Below are 6,740 nucleotides of genomic sequence, written 5' to 3'. Positions count from 1 at the left end.
AATTCCAAATAAATGATTATTAATGTCCCCCGATAATTTATAGTATAAATTTCCCATTATTGGACGATGAATTGTCTGACAATTATTGTGCATCCCTCGTATGATAATCTTTACTTTATTGTGATTGCTGCGACCAAACGCCTCCATATCTCTCGGGCGCATTATTCAACTGTCACTGAGTTTAGTTTTATCTTTATAGACACGAATCACACATTTAATTAGAGCCCTTTTTAAATGATCAAACTAAATATAACTTTTATTTCATATTCAAAGACTATCTAAAGAGGAAAAGGCGGCGTTAATACTGAATCTCATCGTCAACAAATCCCATGAAAAGACCAAAAGTGTGTTCGTCCACTGATTCCTACTGAAGACGTCACAGTGCATCTGTTTTCAGCGGCGGATGAAGTTTGTGTCTCGCTCTCTGGTATAATAAAGGTGTTCTGTTTATTCTGGTTTAACACTGAAACATGGCTAAAACAATAAGTTTCTTTGTCGTTTATGCAGATAATACAAGAGAAAGAAGTTCCGTCTTACCTGCAGCCGTACCTCGTCGTGCAGATAGTTTCTGTTGTGAGTCTCTCCAGAAACTGTCTCCTGGTTACAGCTGTCAAACATTTTAAGAGTACTGTACATCTTTGAGACAGTAGTTTCATTCAATCATCATCCAGAGTAACTGGAGTATTGCTTCTGGAAAGAAATGTTGTTTAATCTTTTAAATATATATTTTAATGCTTTGAGCGCCACAAACATTCATTCCTCACCAATATCCAAACAGAAACTATCTGCAGATGTAAAAATAAGGAGAGCTAAATGAGAAAACATGATGTCATTTGGGTTAACTAAGCCTTTAAAAAGACATTTCACTGTCCTGTACAGTTGATTATTGATGGCAGTATACGGACAAAACCATCAGAAGTATATTTCATATTTATAGAGAGTTTATAAAATAACAGAAAATGGAAACACAGAAACTTGTTGATACATTTATTTCCTCCATGTTAGCACATAGAATATATTTATATACATATTGCTAGCTAAAGCATCAAAAAAAAGAAAAAAGTCAGGAGCATAGAAAAATGTTAAGCCACAATTAATAGTTTACATATGGACAGAACAGAAGATGACCTACAGGAGGTGAGAGCAGGAAGCTTTACACTCGTTTTATTCCAGTTCATAAATACTCGATCGAGTACTCACACAGCATGATGACTACAACACTGTGGAACAACAACAGTGAAAAGTCTGCTCATGGGCGACAATCTGATCGATTCACTCACTTTTTCCAGCTGAAAACAGCTTCAGAAACGTTTGATTTAGCTCGACTGAAGTTCCAGAAAGTAAAAAAAACATCATTGTCATATTGCAGTTCTCTGAGGGAGTGCAACTATGTCTTTTCTTACACGAGGAGAGAAAAACTAAAAAAAACGGAAAGAAAAAGGAGCCGTAGAAACACACACCTTTTACTCATGCAGTTAAAAACCAGAGATACAAACTGGAATGACATCAAAAAGTTTCCACAGAAGGAGAAAAATAATAAAACTGTTCACACTGAAATCTTTTACGGCTGGATGGACGAATATAAAAACAGTCGGAGGAAAGCGGCGTGTCGCCTTCGGGCCGTGCGTTTGGGAGAACGTGCATTTACTGCCTGGTTGGCAGCACGAGGTGTGAGGGATGCTGGGATGCTCGGAAGGTGCAGTTCACAGAAACACACGCCGAAGATGACACAAAGCTCGGAGCGCCGCGGTAACGATATGAGAACGGTTGTACATTGTACAAAACTAGAACCAACAGTCATCCAGATCGCTGCGAGTACAGGAAAACTAAATATCTGTGGATTTACAATGTGCATATAATATGAGGGAGGAGATATTGACAGGATGACCTTTTATTTACATGTAGTGCAATGATGATTAAAAAAAAAAGAAACAGACGGCATGTTTGACCTTAAAGCCTGCGGAGGTGTGGAAACACGAGAACATTTTAAAAGAAATCCAATATTAAAATAGATCCGAGGAGAGACGTCAAACTGCAGCTGAACTGTACAATAACATGTTACATCTTAAAGTGATACACTTAAATGAGTTTCCAAAGAAAGACTCAGAGACGAGTGGGTGAAAGTCTGGAACAACAGTTACCGTAAATCCTCTAAAAGTGGACAGACTCAAACGATGATGATGGTGTTGTGTGTTTGTGTAACAGTAATGTTCCATCGGTCTTAAAACACTCAATAACCAGCTATGAACATATTGCCTGATGTCTCTTCTCCTCTTCGTCATTGCTGTTTAAAAACCATTAAAACACTCATCACACCGTCCTGCTGCTCCAAACACACCCAAAAATATTCAGATAACCTGAAAATATTCACATTTTAAGAAGCTGAAATCCAAAGAATTTGGATGTTTTTTTTCCTGTAGATAATCCCTTCAAAACGTTGAAATGATCTAAAAAGTGTAAGATGAATTTAACAGTTGGCAGCTACATAGTCTGTAATGTTAGCAGTTATCAGAGAAAAAGTCGAATTACTTCTTCCAGTGAAATAATGTAAAATACATCCGCAAACGGAACATCGAAAGAATAAATCACCAAACGACAGGGCAATCTGAATAAAGTACGTCAATATTTTACTAAATCTTTATTTATGTTTGCAGTTAGTTCACGAGGAATCGACGGCGCTTATAAGTGTTAAACTAGGACTTCAATTATGCAACTGCCACTTAACTCCCACTGAGTTTCAGAACCGCACATAATGAGTATTATTTCATTCATAAAATGACAGGAAATAGTAGTATGTAATAATAATAGTCATGTCGACACCCCAGATCGCTCACAACAAAAAAAAATCTTGGAGAAAGTCTGGAAGATTTAATTCGCTTGTTAAATGATGGTTTTCATTCATCCTTATCAAAATGTTCTACTAATCAAACTTAATAAATCAAAATGAAGTGACGGATTTGAGTCTAACCATCATTTACCCTGGAAGGCTCTTATTTTGAAGATTGATACAGGAATGATTATGACTTTAATAAAAACGGCAGGCTGAAGCAGGAGGGCGGCGGTTACAGCCCGTTGTTCATCACTGTAAAATCTCTAAAAGAGCCATTCACAAAAACATAAATAATATCTAGATAATATCGTATTCAGTCAATTTCCTTGTAGACAGTGGACTATTTCAGTAGCGAATAGAATCATTATGTAAGGTAGACTATACTAGTGAGTGTTTCGGAGCAGAAATCAAGAACCGTAGATAAGATGCAGTTTAAAATGTCTATACTACAACAGCCAATGACGAAGAAGGAGAGAGACCCAATCAGGCAATACTGCTTCAACCATGCCGTAAATTGAGCTGTTTTAAGACCAGATGGGACACAAACTTACTGTCCAAATAACACAAACACACAACACATCAATAACATCGTCAATATAGAGTACAATGCCACTTTTAGGGATTTACAGTAACAATAGTCTGTTCCAGACTTAATCACCCACTCGTCTCTGAGTTTTCTTGTATATATTCGCCATGTTAACAATGGCCAACATATTAAATCCGATATCCTACACAGAGGCAAGCTAAAACAAAGATGACTACATAATATCATGTACAGATATCAGCTGACACGTTTACGTCTCCCTCTCGGCACTATTAATATATGGACTATTCTTTATAACAACTTGTTCAGTAGATTTCACACACCGTAAAGCACATGCGTACTAAGATCAAAAAACAATACGTATCGTGGTGTTTATCCCTTATAGCTTAAACATACAATACATTGCCACTTATACAATAGCAAATTTACCAAAAGGCTTCATCTGTCCAAACAAAAAACAGTAATACTGCCTCGCTCTACCAATAATGTTAATAATCGCTGCTACATTGGTGTAACATTCTCGACACCCAGACATATTCGTCATTTTAATAGTAGGGGGGAACATCGCAACAATAATAGGAGAAGATCCAATTACATCATAATCTCAACCATATTGCTGTGACCTATGACACCAACTAGACCATCTACTGACTACTGACAAAACCAAGAGCCGCAGCGCTACATAGATAAGAGAACACTATCCAAGCCTAATGAATATGATTCACATTTAGGTAAACCACAAAAAAAAACAGTAAGAAAAAACAAAAAACACAAAAAACAAAAAAAAAAAAAAAAAAACAAACAAACTAAAACCAACAAAAAATAAAGACAAAAAAAAACTTTAGTATTTCCTGATACTAAACGCAGCGATCTGGAAATGAACTGTTAGTTCATAGTTTTATACAATGAATAAACTTCTCATATCATCATAACGCGGCGTGAGTTGTGTCATACTGGTTGTTCTCTCGTCGAACTGCACACTATCCGAGCATAACCACAACATTCCCTCACACTCGTGCTGACACAACACAGGCAGAATAAAAAATGCACCGTTCTCCCACCAAACAGAAACAGGCCCGGAAACGACACGCCGCTTTCTCCGAGATTAAATTAAATATTCGTCCATCAGACAGTAAAGAATAAAATATCAAGTGTGACCAGAATTATATACATAATACCATTATTCTACTAATCAATAGTGGAAAACTTAATTAAGATGTCAATTCCAAGTTATGATATCCTCGGATTTTTAAACTGCAATGAGGAGTAAAAGGTGTGGTGTTTCTACGGCTCCTTATTTCTTTACGTTTATTTTTTAGTTTAATCTCCATCCAAAACATGTAAGAAAAGAACGTAGTAAGACATCCCTCAAGAAACAAATATGTTTGTGAGCTTCTTTTAGAGATTTACAGGAGGAACCAACGGGCTGTAACCCCGGCCTCTGCTTCAGCCTGCCGTTTATTAAAGTCAACACTTCCTGTACAAGCTTCAAAATAAGAGCCTTCCAGGGTAAAAGGTAGACTCAAACCGTCATTCATTGATTATTAAGTTTGATTAGAGAACATTTTGATAAGGGATGAATGAAAACATCATTTAACAAGCGAATAAATGCTTCCAGCTTCTCAAATGTGAGGATCTGGGTGTCGAACAGACTATTATTATTACATACTACTATTTCCTGTCATTTTATGAATGAAAATACTCATTAGTTGCGGTCTGAACTCAGTGGAGGTTAAGTGGCAGTTGCATAATGAAGTCCTAGTTTAACATCTTATAGCGCGTCGATTCCTCGTGAACTAACTGCAAACAGTAAATAAAGATTAGTAAATATTACGTACTTTATTCAGATTGCCTGTCGTTTGGTGATTTATTCTTTCGATGTCCGTTGGCGGATGTATTTACATTATTTCCTGGAAGAATAATTCGACTTTTTCTCCTGTAACTGCTAACATTACAACTATTAGCTGCCAACTGTTAAATTCATCTTACACTTTTTAGATCATTTTCTAATCGTTTTGAGGAATTTCTACAGAAAAAAAAACATCCAAATTCTTTGATTTCAGCTTCCTTAAATGTGAATATTTTCAGTGGTTATCTGAATATTTTTGGTTTGTGGACAAAATCAAGATATTTATGGCTAAAACAACTGATCAAGGATTGAGAGATTAATCGATAATTGTAAAAAATAATGGTTTTTTTGGAAGCCCTATTATACACAACAGTAACATATAGGCATAAACGGTGTGAACTGAACTGATGAAGGAAGTTTTACATTTACAGTAAAAAGAAGCAGCAGGACTTTCACAATAAGAGGAGCTGGATATAGTCTGGTTCTCTGTACGGAACCTGATTGAAGGCGCTGCCCACTATGAGAGAATTTACGGTATTTTATTTGCCACACGTTAGCAGAAGCACAAACTGATAAACAGCAATCTTGGGTTTAAATAAAAAGCATTCTGTACAGAGTAGACGAAGTTTTTTCCTCCGTTCAGATCAAATCTTTCATAACGAGGAATACAGTCAACAAACTTTAAAAGCATCACACTTCTCAAAGAAATCAAAAAAAACTGGCAATTTATTGCCCCTTTGAAAAAAGAGAGAAAAGATTCCAGCACCATATTATACACCATCGACACTCGACATCCAGCGCAGGGAGAACTAAGAAAAGATTAATTGTGATCATTCACATTTGCATTAAATGTTTATATTGGTCCATCCGTCGTCACTGCTTATAAGACAGCCAGCGAGCTTCTGGGTCTCTTTATTTTATGTTTTTTTTGTTTTACCGTAATGATTAAAAAAAGACAAACCTATGAAACTATCAACATGCATGAACTGGGAGTAAGAGAGGAGAAAAGAAAAAGAGAAACAGGCACTGACCACCCAGACTACAGCATAAGCAGTGAAAGAGTTTCACAGCGAGTTCACTTTCAGGATTAAAAAAAGAGGAGGAGGATTTCGAGTGCACACTGCACAGAAAAACGGCTCGGCGACGCTCCGAGAAAACGTACGGAAACGTTCAGGTTGTGGAAGCGCAGAGGGGGGATGACTCGGGGAGGACCGCCAGATCTTCTCAGGTAGGTTCCAAACAAAATGTCAGTTTTTTTGGCAATATTACTAGCTTTGGGTTGTTAATGAAAAATGTGTGCCAAGAAAGTGGAAAAACTGTCAATCATGGAAACCTCTTCAAGATTCCAGCTCAGTAAGTGATTGCTGTACATCTTCCCCAATTTAGGTAACAAATTAAAAAGTTTCTTTTATCACTATCAAGACTCATAAAAGATACAGTCTCGTGAAAAAAAAAAGACCCCCAAAAAATGATGGCAATAATAATATTAATTATAATAATAATAGTACATGGAAGAT

This window comes from Morone saxatilis, unplaced genomic scaffold, assembly GCF_004916995.1.
Source record: "Morone saxatilis isolate NCDOM2014 unplaced genomic scaffold, NCSU_SB_2.0 Contig23, whole genome shotgun sequence".
NCBI classification, from domain to species: Eukaryota; Metazoa; Chordata; class Actinopteri; family Moronidae; genus Morone; species Morone saxatilis.
This window is presented reverse-complemented; position numbering follows the sequence as displayed.